The following is an 18,979-nucleotide window of genomic DNA, read 5'->3' on the forward strand; positions in this document are numbered from 1 at the left end:
ATTTACTGGCAGTGGGGGTGCGAGGGAGGTGACAGCTGAGATATAAGCCCAGGCAGACAAACTTCACAGTCCATGCTCGTAATGATTTCAATAGCATACACCAAGTGTCTAGAACAGTACTGCACATACAATAGGTGCTCACTAAATGTTACTTTCCTTCTTATCTTCTAAAGAGATACTATTTGAAGCAAAAGAAGTCCCATAGGAAGATAAATGACCTTTCCAGAGGTGGTAGTGAAAGCCAAAGTCAACATTGGAATGTATGAATTCTTAGTCTACCCATCTCAACAAATCTCAAAAACTTTACTATTTATTATATTATAGATCATTTGAAATGACACCTGGAGAGTGATGAGTGGCCTAAAACATTGAAAATGCTGTGAAATTCTGAATTTTAATAGACTAAAGCTAAATGAAACATAAACACCTTTCCCTTTTCGCTGGGCACCTAAAGCGGCACCCACCCTGCTCTCTGGTTGTGCGTCCTGCATGCTGCCTGGGAATCGAAATCTCTTAGGTGCTCAAAGTTTCCAAGGTGGACTTGGCCATCTGATGAGCAAGTAACTTGGGTGGGGAGCCAGGAAGCAGAGTTTGTCGATGCCAGCTATCCTCAATTCTGGCCCAGTTAGTAGGACTACCTGGGAGCTTGATGTCATGCTCCCCCTGAAGATTCTAGTCTGGTTGATCTGAAGAAGGGCCCAGACAAGTATTTTTAAAAGGTCCCAGCTGACTTTATAATGATGGCCAGAGTTGTGACCTGGTCATTGAAATGGACTCAAGCCCTCTGCAAGCTCCCAGTTCGATGGGAAACCGAGTGGTAGGAAAAGAGACATTAAGTACTGACCCTGCAGAGGGTAAAAAAGAGTTCAGTAAAGGAGGTGGAAGTTGGTCATGACCTCAAACTGGAGATGGTAATGCCTTGCAGAGTCTTCAGCCCTGACCACACAAATGATTACAGACTTTCAAGATGCGCTCTTGGTGCTTTGCCTTTCATTTTTATTAGCACTATTAACCTTCTGCAAAAATCCCAGTGGAAGTAAATGACTGCAACAAAAATAGCTTAGTGGCAACAAAAAAGAGCATCAGCAGTCTTGTTTTCTGGGACAAGATTACAAGGGCCACCAATCCTGAAAGAATAAGATGCCAGTGAGACACATTGGTTTGGTGGGGTCAGGGCAGAATTTCTCCCACTAGTGCTATATAAAATGATTAATTCATTATAGAAAGTCAAAAGCTGAACTAAAGCCTAGTCAGAGATGGGCTATGAGATCATTATACTGTTCCTACAAATTTTATTACCTCTAGACAACTCGATTTTTCAAGACTATGGCACCTATATCCAAAAGAAATACAAAGCTCATTTCAAAGAAAAACATAAATGCATTTCCAATATTCTGTGTCCCTGTTCCCCTCTCTTATCAGAGTGAGTTGAGAGTCCACTGTCTTTTCCCTGTGTCTCCAGTAGGTCAACTGGAAGATCAACACAGAAGCCACCACAGTGCCTGAATAGAGTGCCCAAACTTCTTAAAGTCACACTGGTATGGAAATTACAGACATTCAGCACATCCTGGATATTGTAAGCTCTCAAGTATAAAACTCAGAAAATGTAGGCAATGACTATTAGAAGAAATGGTATATGGTGATGAAGTGGAAATAGAAGACCACAAAAGTGCCATGAAATACAGAACTGAATTCGCACACAAGAGAACTTGGGTAGAAGTGTGCCTCATTTGTATTTCAAATATATGCATTAAAGGCCAGGTCACAAGTCCTCACATGCTACAAGCTCTCACTCTTGCAGATTTTGTTTAGTGACATCCCTACACACTCTGTCCTCAGACTCTTTACCTTCTTCCAGTCCATCTATTCTATCTTCAATTTCATCCTTAACCAGGGAGATTAGGATGGCTACATGACATGTTTCATCATTTAGAAGATTCTTTTGCCCTATTCTCAGCTCCATTACTTCACTATTCCTTTATTTCACCTGCCTGGCAAAAATTTACATTAGATGAATCTGACTGTCCAGCTACTTATCACCTATAACCAAGATGCTAAGCTGTGCTGAAGAACATCACAAACTGCAGCCATGCATTGTAAACTCTTGGTCTACAGTAACTATACATAGAGTCCACCAATCCTCTGGCTCTTAACTCTGCCCATTTAGTTTTCAAACCTGCCCTATTTGTCTCAACCTCAGTCCTACCTCCTCTTCCTTTAATGTCACCAGATAAACCTACCTCCTGCTTCACAGAGAACATAAAAGAAATGAACTGTAAACCCCTCCACTTCCTGCTACGTAATTTGCCAAACTACCCATAGCAGATGGGACTGGGGTCTTGCCCATTTTCTTCTGGGCTTCCAGCTGCTTCCGGTATTTGAATGGCCTACCTTCCTCACCCTCAGGTGGGTGTGCACTCCACACTGGTACCAAGTTAAGGGAACACAAACTAAGACAACACCCATCCTTTCCTCCCTCTTCCTGTCCCTGTGGAGAGGGTCCCTTCATCTTTCCAAGCCTGTTTCTTGCAGGCCCATCCCTGGCTCCTTCTCAGGGCCCCCACTCCACTGATTACATCTCTCATTGCTGCATCTTATCTTTGCTTGAATTCTACTTTGTTTCATTAATTTACACCCACATTTCACTTCTTTTTTCTTCATATTTGTCTGATTTTTATTTTCCCATTAAAATTTTTTCCATTTATCTCTATTATTTTCCTTAAAGAAGGTATCTAGAAAAATTTTTTACCCAGTCTTTGAAACTTAGTACCCTTACACCTATGTTAGTTCTTTTCTTCAGATACTTTATTTTATACTTAAAAAAAAAAACAAAAAAAACACTTCCTTATACATTTTCTTTACCAGTTTTTGCTAATTTGGTCAAGCCTCATCTACTTCACAGCCCCCCTAGGTATTCTGCACAGGCTCTGTAGAAGCCCACAGTGATGAACTGGGCTCACAGTTAGTGGGCAATTAACTGACTGTTACAGTTAATCTTCTGTAAAAGTGAGAATATCTGAGTCATTTGCAGCTTGCCTCCTTGCCTATATTCCCAAGCCTCTCTAAATTCCTGTCTGCAGTATAACCACAGCAACTAGAATGGGCTTCTTACGATGCATCTGGCCAAACAACACCTTGAAATATTTCAGTGACTTCTCAACACAAAACAAATAAATTCCAAGCTTCATGGTATGGTTTCCAATATTTTTCATAATCTTCCCAAAGTCATCTCTCATCACGTTCTCTCCCTAGTTCTTTCTCCAGGCCATGCTGGTTTAGACTCCAAGGCTTCTCTTCCTGAAATTTATCAATTCATGTAGAAAATACTTGATTTTCAGTCGCTAAGTTGTGTGCTACTCTTTGCAACCCCATGGACTGCAGCAAGCCAGGCTTCCCTATTCTTCACTATCTCCCGGACTTGAGCTCCGTAATTTTTCAGATGGTGGGGTCAAAGAGGCAAATACATAATAATAATGGTTTCTCCTTCCTGGAGCTCTCAGTCAGTGGGGAAGACAGAAAAATACCACATTCTGGTAAGAGAGGTTCTGGTGAGAACTAACAGGAAGCCTCTAGCTTGATGTGGATGGTCAGGAAAGCAATCATCAAGCCTAGATCTGAGAGAAGGGACGAGTGGATTTTTTTTTTTTTTTTAAAGGAATGCCTGTGGCTTTTTTTTCTCTTATTCACGTGATAGGTTCCTATTCATCCTTCAACATCCAACTACCCCTATCAGCACCTTCTCCATTCCCCATAAGAAGTCACTTCATCATAGGTGTCGTTTTGGTGTCTTCTACCACAGAGTGTAAGAGAGAGTCTTATACTCTTTCTCTGTCTTTCTACCTCTGTCATTGCTAGACGGCTCTTTTCCTTATTTTCTCTTTGACCTGGCTCTATTCTACCCTAACTCATCCTCTCATACTTGGCTCAGATATCTCTTTCTCCAGGGAGCCTTCCATGATCTCCTCTTAGGCAGCCCTCATATGAGTTAACACAGACCTTCATATTTCTCTCAGAGCACTGGTCACACTGTGATTCATTCATTCATTCTATAAATAAGTATATATGAGTGTCATAAATGAGTACTTTCTCTGATCTAAGCATGTATTCTGAACTGATAATCCAGCAGGAAATAAGTCAGACTAAAAAAAGCTATTACCAGCAAGTATAAATTCACAGTGTCCTCTGGGGACACAGCCCAAGGAGCTCATCCTGCCTGGGAATCAGGTCGTTGCTCCTCCCCCGCTCCCTGCAGTGCGAGGGCAGCCATTGGTGCTCTGGTGTATTTCTTGTTTCCCCAGCATGGTGTCTGGCACCTCTCATACAGTCCTTGGACACACACATGAAGGACAGGAGCGCAGATCCCATGCTTTCCAGGGATGATGGAATCAGCTGCAGTTTCTGCCCTCTAAGAGCTCAAGCTGAGACACGGGTGACATCTGAGGCAGCCCATCCATCAGCAGGACCCGGGCAGCCAGCCAGCCCTCCCAGAAAGGTGCTGGAAGGGAAGGCGACTGGAATGGTGTGACAGGTGACAAAGTCGGGCAGAGGATCACTTCCATAAATGAGTCTCAGGGTCAGTCTTGCCTCCTCTCTTCAGCCAGCAGCACTTCAAGTATCACTGCTGAGTGATACTTGAAGCAGGTCGGCTGAGTTGGGCTAGTTTCTGCTCAGAATGGAGCCAAAGGAAAGGGTGGCTAGAGCAGAGGGCAGAGAAATGGGAAATGAGACAGAGTCAAAGAAGAAATTTGTTTCCAGTAAAAATTGCAAGTGGACCCAAGCCAGGACTTTTCATCTCCGGTTTCCTTCTCTTCAACCTGAAGAAACCCCCATGGTTAGATTGTCAGCTCTACTGCAGCTACTGCTCATTACTTCAGGCATTTTCTGTAATTGAATGCTGGGGAGCCTCTTCCTCCTCTCATTTTAGTTAGTTGTCAGATGTAAAGTGAACGTTGATGGCATTTTCTGTTGCGCCCTCCCGGAGGTCCTCCTTTGCATAGTGTCATCTCTCAGGTATTAGGATGAAGTTTTTATTTGTAAATGAGGTCTCACTGATCCTTCAACACGATAGGGAAGTATTAAAAAGGCAAAGCTAGGTATTGTATTTACCCTGCCAAGAAAAGTTTTGTCCATTGGGCAAACAGAGGTGGCGGAAGGTAACCCAGCAGAGCTGACCCAGCAGACTGAGCATACCTCAAGTTGCTGGGAGAATTCTGATTTTCAACCTTGGCTACCAACAACATAGAAAAAGCTCAGATAAGCTAAAATAAGTGCGGGGAGGAATTTTAGGATCCAAAGGTCTCTTTTCTTAAGAGCAGAGGAACTCAGAGCACTTTAAGCAAGAGCCCGTTAGATTTCCTTTAGGAATCTCATTCTGTGGTTGGGGGTGGATTTAAACTCTTCCCCTGCTTCAGGGGTGATTCTTGATTGCCGGCAGTTCTTCAGTGACTGATTCAGAGATAGATACATAAGCTAGTCAGAGCCAGTGGGATATGACACTTGGAGTGTGTGCAGCCATCTTGTCACTCTGAGGGCAGTCTGAGAATGGAACCGACCTTCAGCTTGCAGAACTCACAATCTGATCCCTGGATCAAGTCTTTTGGGCTCACTGTCCCTGTGAACCTAAAAATTTCTGGTTTTGGCTAAGCTGACGGTTTTGCTTTGCTTTGAGCTGGGTTTTCCATTCACTTTCTCGAGAAGGCTCCTGACTAATTTACATGCAATAGTTCTAAAAAGAACTGAGATTTTATTCCTAACTTCATCCAGCTGAGGCCTCTGAGGCCTCTAAGGCCTATATACAAATCTCCACACATTTCCCCTCAGTGTGCTGATCCACAGCAGCCCACACCTCAGGCGTTAATGCTGCCGTCCCCGTGATCCTGCCTCGATGAATCCAAGGACCTCAGAAGCACAGCCCCACCTGCACAGAGGACAGCACCCCAACCGATTCCCTCGTTTTTTAGCCTCATATTAGAGTAGCTCAGGTGCATGTTTGACTGAAATTGAAACTTTCATTTGGGTTCTTACATTGCAAAGAGTATAGGAGGGACTTCCCTTGCGGTCCAGTGGTTAAGACTTTGTCCTTCCAGTACAGGGGGTGTGGGTTCTATCCCTAGTTAGAGAACTAAGATCCCATATGCTGTGCAGCACTGCTAGAAAAAAAAATTTTTTTAAAAGAGTATAGGTTCCATGTGTATGCTTTTATATATGATAATTGTCTTTCTCTTTCTGATTTACTTGCACTTTGTATAATAGGCTCTAGTTTCATCCTCCTCATTAGAACTGACTCAAATGTGTTCCTTTTTATAGCTGAGCAATATTCCATTGTGTATATGTACCACAACTTCCTTATCTGTTCATCAGGAAGGAGGGGACACATGTATGCCTACGGCTGATTCATGTTGATGTACAGCAAAAACCACCACAATATTGTAAAGTAATTATCCTCCAATTAAAATTTTTAAAAAGTATAAGAAAATAATCTTACAAATGTACTCTTTATAAATGTAGACTGTACGGGGAAAACTCTGGGTGAATAATATGAACAGGTGGGCATGTACACAACTGTGTTTCTTGAAGACAGGAGCTATAGCAGGACTTCATGAGGTCTCTAGGGCTGCATGTATGGGAGGGAAAGTCATTCAGGGCATCCACACAAAAACAAAATGTTTGCATTCAGCTGCCTTCTCACTTTGAAGTCTTTTGATCACCTGGTCAGGGACCACGGATTCTGACCCCCATTCTGACTGTGGAGCTTTGACGCATCTCTGTCTGCCTACTCTGGAGAGTGATGCGAGGAGTTGTTTAGGCTCTGAAATTTTCTAGTTCTAAAGTAGAGTAAAGGCACTATCCCCCAGCTGCCACCCTGGAGTCACAGTGAACTTGATTATTGCTCATATCACGACTGTTAGAGCTGGCAGGGGCCTTACATGCCTGGCTCAGCTGCTCTCTTTTCAAGGAAGAGAGATGTGGAGATGGCACTCACTATGAGCATGTGGAGACTGGAGGCAGGTGAAGTGGTGGCTGGTGGAGGGGCCAGGGGCAGGAAATGAGGGCTCTGTCATCTCTATCACTGACCTTGAACAAGACATTTCCCCTCTTCCTGATTCTTTCTCATCTGTAAAGTGGGTGATGAATGCAAAAACTAATTCTCCCTCTCACAGCTGTGAGGCCATGTTTACAAATTGTCATCAGTTTCAACAAAGTGCCCATATCTGAGTCTGGAGAAAACGTAGCCTCCCCTAGTATCTGATGGCTTTGCAATTACTTATTTCATTTTTGGATCAGAGGTTAACAAATGAGGGCTATTCATCCTTTTACAACTGCACTGAGGGAGATGAGGGTGTATGTGTGTGTGCGTGTGTGTGAACTTAGGGTTGTGTAGACTCTTCTTTCTCTTCTCCAGTTCCTCCCTGAACCTAACGCTGACAGTGTGTGGAGCATCAGGCTGCCCATCTGTCACCCCAGCTGTGTCTCAGCTCCTGACACTCTCTATGAGGGAAGCAATAGCACATGAATGGCAGCCCCTGGTAATTCAGAAGGCGACCAACTTGTTAACAATTCTGAAGAAGGATTTTATCTATCAAAGTAGAAAACCTAAAAGAAATATTCTAAAATGCTTTTTTAAAAAATATAAATGCCTCTCCATTTTTAATGTGTATACACCATGGCATTTATTCAAGGTAGACATTCCAGGAGAAGTGACAAGCCTAAAATTCACTTGTTTTATGTTTAATATTCATGCATCATTTAAATTCTGTGGGTATCATGGTCTTAAGATAGTTCACTCTGTGTTATGCAGAAAAATTGGTAAACTCTCTGACAGAAGAAATTGCCCTTTAAATTGGCTTCTCATTTCTTGGAGGCACTTTATAAATACTTAATGTTGTTGCTGTTATGTTATTATAATATGAGAAGTGGCTAGTTTATATTGGCCTTAACAGCAAGAATGAAAATCATGAAGGGTGTCACAAAAATTATATCACCCACGTTAAACATTTCATCTCATGTTTTCCTAGTGGTCAAAATACTTAGTGCACTGAGAGCATCCCTAGGGCAGAGGGAGACAGCTAGGAGCACATTCTGCACATAGCAACACATTAAGAAGAAGCCCACATGGCTTGGGCTTAATATTCACTGCTTTGGCTCTGGAAGGTTCCCTTAGTTGGGGCAGGGCACCAAGTAGATGGGCCCAGGTGTCAGGTGCTAAGTGGAAGGGGAGGTGAGCTCGACCTGCCTACGCCAGGAGCCTCCCCAGGACATAGGCTCCAGAGAACCCCAAGGCCAGCACTGGGCTGGGCAGGTTTTCCTCTTGGCGACTGCAGTTCAGGTGGAGAGGCCTCAGCCAGCTCCGAGGCCTGGGCCTGAGTACAGCAGCCAGCTAGGCAGATAGAAAGTGTAGCCACCGCCTGGTTCAGCAGTCACCAGTCCATGCATGTCACTATCGCCTTCTATCTGGTGAGGACAACGAGTTCCGATCCTACAACTGCCTCAGGATCGTCGGAACAGTCTTTTAAAAACACCTGTGCCTTGGGAGACTCTTAATCAAAAGGTCTGGGTGGAGATTGGTTATCTGCATTGTAAAAAGCACTGCAGGTAATTCTGCTGTGCAGCCAGAGTTGAGAAGACACACCTCCTGAGAGACTCAGTGTCTCCAAGATGTCAAATATTTCACTTAGGACTCTGTCCCTTCAAGGATGAAGCGTGAAAGGGCTGTCTGAATAAACACAGAACAGGATGATCATGGACTCAGTTTGCTCTGCCTGGGAATTAACGGCCTTGAGGTTTGTAGAAATCAGGGCCCTGAAGGCATAGGTGTTCCTTCTTTTCTTCACTGTTTAGATCCAGGCCCAGCCCAGTCTGGCAGGAATGCATAAAATGCCTCCTGACCAGGGAACAGCCCAGGAGGATTCCTTAGAGGATGATGGTATCCTGCATGAAGTTCCAAATGTGCTCAGCTGAAAACTGAGCAAGTGATCACATACCCCCCATCTGTGCTCTTCCCACCTTCCCATAACCTTGATCACTTCCTAGAAATACCTGACTATTTGCCTTGCCACAAGCACCTGGGTGATATTTTTACAAAACTAGCAAAATGCTTTTATTAGTTAGAGTTCTCCAGAGAAATAGAATCTTATAATTTCTTATAAAATTCCTTGCTATATCTTTTTATATGTAATATTTGTGTATTTTATATATAATTATAATATATAATGGGTTTCCTTGGTGGCTCAGATGGTAAAGAATCTGTCTGCAATGCAGGACATCCAGGTTTGATCCCTGGGTTGGGAAGATCCCCTGGAGAAAGGAATGGCTACCCACTCCAGTATTCTTGCTTGGTGAATTCCATGGACAGAGGATCCTGGTGAACTATAGTCCAGGGGGTCACAAAGATTTGGACAAGACTAAGTGAGACCAGTCCTGGGTGTTCATTGGAAGGACTGATGTTGAGGCTGAAACTCCAATATTTTGGCCACCTCATGTGAAGAGTTGACTCATTGGAAAAGACTCTGATGCTGGGAGGCAATGGGGGCAGGAGGAGAAGGGGACGCCAGAGGATGAGATGGCTGGATGGCATCACCAACTCGATGCACATGAGTTTGGGTGAACTCTGGGAGTTGGTGATGGACAGGGAGGCTTGGTGTACTGCGGTTCATGGGGTCGCAAAGAGTTGGACACAACTGAGCGACTGAACTGAACTGAACTGAAGCGACTAGCACATATAATATATAATAAAATATAGAAGTATATTTTTATATATAGAAATTATATATGCACACACACACATATATATACATACCATATATATATATGTATACATACACACATAGAGATGGATTTCTTATAAGGAATTGGGTCCCAGTTTCGAAGGCTGGGAAGTCCCAATATCTGTCACCTGCAGCTCAAGACCCATGATAACCCATGTATAGTTTCAGGACAAGTCTGAAGGCCTGAGGATCAAAAGAGCTGATGGTGTAAATTCTAGTTCAAAAGCTGCAGTACCCAAGACAAGACAGTGTTTCATTTTTGAGTTCAAAGGCCAGAAAAATCTGGTGTTCCAGCTTGAAGCAGTCAGGCTGGAGGAGTCCCCTCTTGTTCAAGGGGACTCAGCCTTTTTGTTGTATTTAAGCCTTCAGCTAACTGAAGGAGAGCCACCCATCTATATTAGGGAGGCAATCTGCTTTATGTAGTCTACAAATTCAAATATTCATCACATCCAAAATCATCCTCATGACACACCCCAAATAATGTTTGACCAATCCAGGTACCCTGTGGCCCAGGCAAGTTGACAAATAAAATTAACCATCACACACCTTTTCTCTTGCCAGCCTCTTAAGTGGATAGAGGCATGTATATCTCAGAGTGAGTGGCACAGGATGAAGTCTGCCCCTTTCCAGCACCTGTTGGGAACAGTTGCCCACTGTGGGGTATGACCTCTTGTGGCATGAATCAGAAGGACTTCCTGCTCCTAATGTGTGTGGGCAGATGCCCTTTCTATCTGCAGGAGTGAGGGCTCTGAGCCCCAACCCAATCTGGACTCGTGTCACTATGCATACAGTAGATCCCCTGGTCCCTGGTGTGTGTTGGGTTTCTCTCTATGCCCTCTCCCCACCCCCCAGCTCCACTTGGCCTTCTTTGTTTCTGTGTTGATACGCTGCTGGAGAAAGCCAAAGACCTGGGCTGGCTGGACCCCAGCAGTTCATCATCTCTGCCTTTCTCTGGATCTTCACTATTACCCACTGTGCCTTTTGTCATTCCTTAGCAACTGACCCACTTACCCAGTCTTCTATTCAATAACTATTTTTGAGCATCTACTACTTGCCAGATATCATGATCTGTTAACAGGGATGTAGAAAAAAAACAAAACAAAACAGAGGTGATCTCTGCTCTCAGGGAGCATACAGCCTGAGAGACTCCAAGAGGCAGGTGTCCTAAACCTGCCTAAATACCTCAGTCCTCTGTATTTGCAGGTGACTTCAGTGACAACCATGGGTTCACCCCGTTAGAAGCTCCTGGGTCTTTACTGTTGTTGGCACTCTCTCCAGCATTCCCTGTGCCCCCTGGATAGCTGAAGCTGATGCTGGCAGGCTCTTGGGTCTCCTCTAGCCAATGGTGCTCCTGCTTCTCCTCTTCCTTTTTCTTACTGCTCCCTCCTACATTTCCTCCTGCTGAGATTTCAGCCTGTCCTCCCACATGCCCAATCCGGAACTCTGTTCATGGAGACCTCTCATTCTGAACCCAAGGTCACTAAGTCCTGTTTATTCTTCCTCCTAAAAAAAAAAAAAAGTCACCTTCTTTCTGTCCATCTTTATTAGCACTGCCTCATCATCTGCCCCCAGGCTCAACTCTTTCCCCCTCTAATCTAGCTTTCACACCGTTTCCAGAAAACAATTCAAATACATCTTATCATGTCCTACTCCTGATTCAAGTTTTTCAATGGCTTTTCACAAGCTGGAGCAGGGCTTTAGCACACTTTTTTTTTTTTCTTTTGGAAGAAGCATGCTGTTTTTCCTTCAAAATGTAATATGAAGCACTAAAAAGAAATGAGCTATCAAACCATAAAAAGACATGGAAGAAACTTAAATGCATATTACTAAGTAAAAGAAGCCAATATGAAAAGACTGCATACTATAGGATGTGCATACTACATGAAACTCTGGCAAATGCAAAGCTATGGAAAAAGTAAAAGGGTCAGTGGATGCCAGGAGTTAGAGGTCAGAAAAAAATAGGCAGAGCACAGAGGATTTTAAGGGCAGTGAACTACTCTGTATAATACTATGATGGTGAATATCTATTATGACATTTGTCCAAACCCACAGAATGTAAAACACCAAAGTTATACATATAAGTGTAGTCTTTGGGAGATAACAGTATGTCAATGTAATAATACATTTACGATATATATGAATAATACAGTCGGTATATAATAATAATACATTCATTACAGTAAGACTGTAATGAATGTACTACTTTGATGTGGGATGTTGATAGTGGGGGAAGCTGTGTGTATATGATGTAAGGGGAAATTTCTGTACTTTCTGCTCAGTTTTGCTGTGAACCTACTCCTGTTCTAAAAAACAAAGTCATTTACGACATACTACATTAAAATTTTTTAATTTAAAGTACTACATTTAAATTTACCTTTAAAATCTTATATTCATATTCACATTTAGAAAAGTAGAGCTACTTTGCTGAAGTGGTGGCAATGGAAGGAGGAGGGCAGGGAAATGTGTCTCCTGTCTGTACCTCATCTCTCAGATGTTCCCCGAGACCTTGGGGCTGAAGGACTTGGAGGAACCCCAGAGACCTGGAGGACTAGAGCTCAATGCCTTAGTGAGGCAAATGATGGCCTTCCTAATCAGGCCTAGCTTTCTTTCCAGGCTCAGCTCTTCCCCAATACCTTGCCTTCCCAATGTTCTACACAGACACTAGTATTCCTCCATTATCTCCCACTCCATGGGTCTCCCTCCAGGCCATTGCTCACATTGCTCTTTCTGTCTTTCATCCTTCCCCCCTTTTCTCTACTTGATGACCCCCTTCAAGTCTCAGCTTGAACAGCACCTCCCCTGTGGAGCTGCTCCAGATTCCCCAGGAGACCTTCTTCATGCTTGGTTCATCCTGTACCCTCTATTATGGCATCCGTCCAATGCACTGTCTGTTTTTGCATGCCTGACTCCAATTACACTATGAGCAATTTGAGAGCAGTTTTCATCTTGATAGCCTTGCTGTTCTCATCTTGATAACCTCTGTAGCTAGCATGATACCTGGTTTCCTGAATGTTTGCTGAAAATGAACGAGTGGAAGAATGAATGAATACATAAATTTTCCTCTTTCTCTCTCAGAAGATGATCCCACTTCCCACTAGACTGAGATGATGCTCAATCACTCTTTGGCGGCTTTTCTACATTCCCATCAATTTCTTTGATTTTGGGTCAGTGTATTTACAAACCAATCTAGCCACAGCAGCTCACAGCTGGGTCTCCACTTGACTCCCACCTCCTATTCTTTTGTTGACAGAGCTGTGTTCCTTTAGCTGTATCTTCAGTTCATCCTTGAGTTATTTCACCTTTCTGCTTCCATTTGCATATGCTCTTGGTTTAGCAAAAGGAAGCTTGGTAGGAAGAGAAATTCCCAGCCTGTCCTTCTCCAAAGTACTTCAGTAAAAGACATCTGTAATCCTATGATTGCTTGGAATATTTAATACTTAATTTTCAAAGCCTCAGTTCAACACATGTTATAACTGAGCTGATATCCCAAGTCCACAACAGTAAATCCAGCTCCACCTGGATTTGACAGCTGAGGTATGCAGAGCCTGAAAAATTATCTAAAGTTGGTGCATTATTCCTTCCTATGAATTTTTTGTCTCCTATGTTTTACAGAAGTAGGTAGCTCAGAAAAGTTCTCAAAGGATACTTATTCAAGCCTTGTTTACCTGTTTTTATTGAAGCCAGTCAATCCCATGAACTTTTCTTGTTTCCTCCTATTTTTTCATGCCATGTCTTATCACAAGTGTTCAAGCTCTTAGAAAAAAACCCTAAAGCTCAAATCAGGACTTGCTCCTGAATCAGGTCTGTTTAAAAATTCACCAAAATACCTACAGCTCATACACAGTTTTAAAAAACTAGTCTGCCCCCTGGAGACTCACTTATATGTGGCACTTCATAGGTACCTGAAATTTTTATAGTCTTAAGGGCTTTTGGTTGAGTTTTCTAGGTACTTTTGATGAAATATTTTCCATTATAGATATTGATTCTATGAGACAATTGTCTAAGACTGTTCACTGTATTTCTCTTTTTTTTAAACTTTTTTTGTGTTGGGGTATAGCTGATTAACAATGTTGTGATCATTTCAGGTGAACAGCGAAGGGACTCAGGTATACATATACATGTATCCAATCTCCCCTAAACGCCCCTCTCATGTAGGCTGCCACATAACATGGAGCAGAGTTCCATGTGCTGTATGGTTATCCATTTTAAATATAGTAGTATGTGCATGTCCATCCCAAGCTCTCTAACTATCCCTTCCCCCCCATCCTTCCTGCCTCTGGCAACCATAAATTCATTCTCTAAGTCTAGATTGTTCACTACATTTCTTAATCCATATTTTCTTAAATTGCTATAGTCCTTAACTTCTTTGAGTAATAAGTAGTGAATAGCTATTTATCATTTGTTGCTGTTGTTGCTGTTATTGTTTAGTTGCTAAGTCATGTCTGTTTTTTTTTTTTTTTATGCTTTCATTTTATTGTTTTTAAGAATTAAACTGCCACCTCAGTAGTCTTTTAAGAGCAATATAATGAAACATACATACATTTAATTTAGACTTACGTCCATCATAGCTTCAAAGGCTTCCCTGAAATAAGGCTGGGATTCACATCTTTTTCCTTAAGGAAAGAAACACTAACAGTAATTTTGTTATCCTTCTACCCACCCACCCTCATTCAAACAATAACTAGATGAATTCAAGTCTAACACCATTAAAAAAAAAAAAAACACATTCATCTGAACTGCCTCCCTGCATAACACATATTTCTTAAACCTAACCAAATATTTTAAAGCCTACAAGACTTAACATGTGGAATTTTACCGTGATAACATTTTTTTGTTCAATACATTCTAGTGAATTTCAATTAAGTCAGGTGAGCTCTTCATAAATAGCTGAGAAGCTTTAAAGTGAGTTTTGTTATTTCCTATTACATGAAACCAAACTATTGGTACTGAATTTTCAATAATATTTTAACAGCTCCTAAAAAGGGCCATTAAAGGTAATCAAGTATCATATCATATTACTGTAGGTACTTGGACTGGTGCAAACTTGATTACCTTTAAGTCATGTCTGTTAACCAGTCTCAAAAAAAGGTTAGAATATCCCTGGTAATGAATCTACAGGGTCTTTCTAATACAAGTAAACATTAACAAAATAAGAGCCATTAACTGAGCAAAAGTCAAATTGCCTTAGTCTTATAGTGAACAAAGACCACCTTCATTTCCCAAACCACATTATAATAATTTAAGGAGAATCAGAAAAACTCAGGCATCACTAGCCTTCAATATTTTTGCTATACTGTGAAAGGGGGCAGAATCAGTTGCCCCTATCTTTTATTCATTCACTATCATTGCTTCATCCAGCCTCCACACTCACAAAATTCAAGAAACCTTCCTCCCAGTTCCTCCTCCCAACCCACATTGCCTTTTTCATACTGTTCATGGGGTTCTCAAGGCAAGAATACTGAAGTGGTTTGCCATTCCCTTCTCCAGTGGACCACATTTTGTCAGAACTCTCTGCTATGACCCGTCCATCTTGGGTGGCCCTACATGGCATGGCTCATAGTTTCATTGAGCTAAACAAAGCTGTGGTCCATGTGATCAGTTTGGTTAGTTTACTGTCATTGTGGTTTTCATTCTGTCTGCCCAATGGATAAGGATAAGAGGCTTATGGAAGCTTCCTGTTGGGACAGACTGATTGAGGGGGAAACTGGGTCTTGTTCTGATGGGCGGGGCCATGTTCAGTAAATCTATAATCCAATTTTCTCTTGATGGGTGGGGCTGTGTTCCCCTCCTGTTGCTTGACCTGAGGTCAAACTATAGTGGAGGCAATGAAGATAATCTCCTTAGAAAAAAAGTTATGACCAACCTAGACAGCATATTAAAAAGCAGAGACATTACTTTGCCAACAAAGGTCCATCTAGTCAAAGCTATGGTTTTTCCAGTGGTCATGTATGGATGTGAGAGGTGGACTATAAAGAAAGCTAAGCGCTGAAGAATTGATGCTTTTGAACTGTGGTGTTGGACAAAACTCTTGAGAGTCTCTTGGACTGCAAGGAGACCCAACCAGTCCATCCTAAAGAAAATCAGTCCTGAATGTTCATTGGAAGGACTGATGCTGAAGCTGAAACTCCAATACTTTGGCCACCTGATGTGAACAACCAACTCATTGGAAAAACCCCGATGCTGGGAAAGATTGAAGGCAGGAGGACAAGGAGACAATAGAGGACAAGATGGTTGGATGGCATCACCAATGCAATGGACATGAGTTTGAGTAGCCTCCGGGAGTTGGTGATGGACAGGGAAGCCTGGCGTGCTGCAGTCCATGGGGTTGCAAAGAGTTGGACATGACTGTGCTACTGAACTGAACTGAATGAAACCCACTTTGAATCTCACATCATCAGTCCCCCCATGTTACTTACTCATCCCTAGTCAGTCCTTCTCATAGGAAAAGTTTAGCTCTGGTTCACCGTCACTCTCTCCCATATTAGTTTTGCCATACATTTTAGTGATTTCAGTGACCTCAAAGGTAATCAATCCTTCCCTACACCTTTGTCTTTCAGCTTCTTGACCTCTTCTGGTCTACTTATCTTGCATTCAGCACAACCTCAGTCACTCTTTCCCAAGGGACATGCTTTAGACTTTAACAAGGGCAGGACCCCCCATAATCTCAATTTCAAGAATTTTTCTTTTCAACTACCACTTTTTTTTTTTCACTAAGAGATTTAGTTGTATTTTTATTACTCTTTATTTATTTATTTAATTTAATTAATTTATTATTATTATTTTACTTTACAGTATTGTATTTGTTTTGCCATACAGTGACATGAATCTGCCACAGGTGTACATCTGTTCCCCATCCTGAATCCCCCTCCCACCTCCCTCCCCGTACCACTTTCTATTCTTCTGTTCTACTGTCTCTACGGATCTTACTCCAACAATCCCTTGGTCCTCTGGATGTACAATTCACTGACCCTTCCCACTTTTCACTGTCCTTCTGTCTCCTCCTTTTCCTGGCTTTAGTCCTCAATTTCCTACCTGCTCAGCTTCAACCCCAAAGTCCACCATTACAATCACCCCTTTGCATAAACCCTCAGCATCATTGCCTCTCTTTTTTATCTTATGCCCTTGTAAAACCCCACCTGGACTTGCATGGCTGAACACGACTGGAAGAAAAACACCCAACCATGGAGATGGTCTCTTCAAATTTATTAGCACAAATCTCAAGCAGATCCTTAATGCTGTCTAGCCACTCTGATGCATTACCTTGGTCCATTCACTCTTCTTTTTCTGCTGCTGCTGCTAAGTCACTTCAGTCATGTCCGACTCTGTGCGACCCCATAGACGGCAGCCAACCAGGCTCCCCCGTCCCTGGGATTCTCCAGGCAAGAACACTGGAGTGGGTTTCCATTTCCTTTTCCAATGCATGAAAGTGAAAAGTGAAAGTGAAGTTGCTCAGATGTGTCCGACTTTGTGCGACCCCATGGACTGCAGCCCACCAGGCTCCTTTGTCCATGGGATTTTCCAGGCAAGAGTAGTGGAGTGGGTTGCCATTGCCTTCTCCGATTCCCTCTTCTACTCTCCTAGAAATTCTCTCTCTCCTCAAACTTTCAACACCACTCTTCCATCCTCGCTAATAGCTGATATGACCTTGCTTCTGATTTCACTGAGAATACAGAAGCAGTAGAAAACAACTTCTACAAGATACTGCTTCTGTCACCCTGTCAATCCACCTACCAGCCTCAAAGCTCATGTACTCTGCCTTCTTTCATGTTACTCTCCTCTTGTGTCTTCCAGAAGCCATTCCAGGTATTTTTTTCTCTAGTTATCTTAACCATTGTTTTCCCTTCTCAAATGAATTTCTCCATCAGCATATGCATGTGCTGTCATTTCCTCCATGTGTTAGGGCAGCCCCTCTGACCACACCTACCTGTCCAGCTTCCATTCCATTTTCTGCTTCTCTTTATAGAAATAGTCATCAAAAAAGCAGCTGCCAGTCCTTTATAAGCTCTCTTGAACATATTCCAGTCATGTGTCAGTGAACCCCTCACTCCTTCAAAATGGATCTTTTCAAAGTCATTAGTGACTTGCATGTAGCTAAACTGAATGATCAATTCTTGACCCTCATCTTGCTTGACTCATGAGCAGCATTGACAGAGGTTGTCTCTATCCCCCTTGAAATGTTGGATTCTAGGATTCCCTATTCTCCTGGTTTTCCTCATCTGTTTTTTTGAAAACAAAAACAAAAACCCACTGCTTGTTTTCAATGTTCTTTGTTGGTTCTTCCTCATTTTCTCAACTTAATGGACTTCCCAGGTCACAGACCATGTTCTTCTGTTTTCTGTTCTATTTATACTCACTCCTTTAATGTTCTTATCCAGTTTCATGGCTTATATAATATATACATGTTGATGACTCCTACAGCATTCTACATCCAGCTCAGGTCTCACTTCTAGACTCAAGATTCATATATCCTTTTGCCTATATACATATATGTCTTTTCTTGGATGTCTAATAGGTATCTTAAACTTAATATGTCCCAAATCAATCAGCTCTCTCCTCTCCTAAGTTTCTCTTCCTTCATTCTTCCACATCTCACTTACTGGCAATTCCATCTTTTCTGTTGCTCAGGCAAAAAACCTTAGAGTCATCTTTGACTCTTCTCTTGCAACCGAAATAGAATCCAACAGAAGATGTGCCAGGCTCAACCTTCAGAACACAGCTATAATCTGACCAGCTCTCACTACGTCCTCAGCTACCATCCTGGTCTAGACTCTCTTCAGTTACAGAAACAGTTCTGATGATGTTGAATTGCCTCAACAGCAAAGTGGCCTTTCCCTTATCTGGGGAATGTCTAAAAGCTGTATGACGACCCAAGCCTCACATTCAGATTTTATAATTTCAGATTTATTCTTATGATGTTAAAATCGCCATCTCTTCTTAGTTGTCTTTAAATATTTATCTTGTCCCTAAAGCATTTAAGGTACATTAGAAAAGTATATGTGTGAATGTGTGTGTGTGTGTTAGTTGCTCAGTTGTGTCTGACTTTTTGTGACCCCACGGGCTGTAGCCCACCAAGCTCCTCAGTCCATGGAATTCTCCAGGCAAGAATAGTGGAGTATATAAAGACATTAAAATAGAAAAATATGAGAAAATTAGGGAAAGGGAAGATAAGGACAGAAAAAAATCATATGATGTCACAGGTGAACTGTGCATACACC

The 18,979-nt window shown here is 42.3% G+C and overlaps 1 protein-coding gene across 2 annotated transcripts in view; it reads right to left on the minus strand.

The window, feature by feature from the left end:
• Window positions 1-18,979, minus strand: part of KCNAB1 (potassium voltage-gated channel subfamily A regulatory beta subunit 1) — a 444,529-nt gene that overhangs the window by 108,925 nt on the left and 316,625 nt on the right. The gene's annotated exons all lie outside the window — the stretch shown is intronic.

Source organism: Bos javanicus, chromosome 1, assembly GCF_032452875.1.
Source record: "Bos javanicus breed banteng chromosome 1, ARS-OSU_banteng_1.0, whole genome shotgun sequence".
Taxonomy (NCBI): Eukaryota; Metazoa; Chordata; class Mammalia; order Artiodactyla; family Bovidae; genus Bos; species Bos javanicus.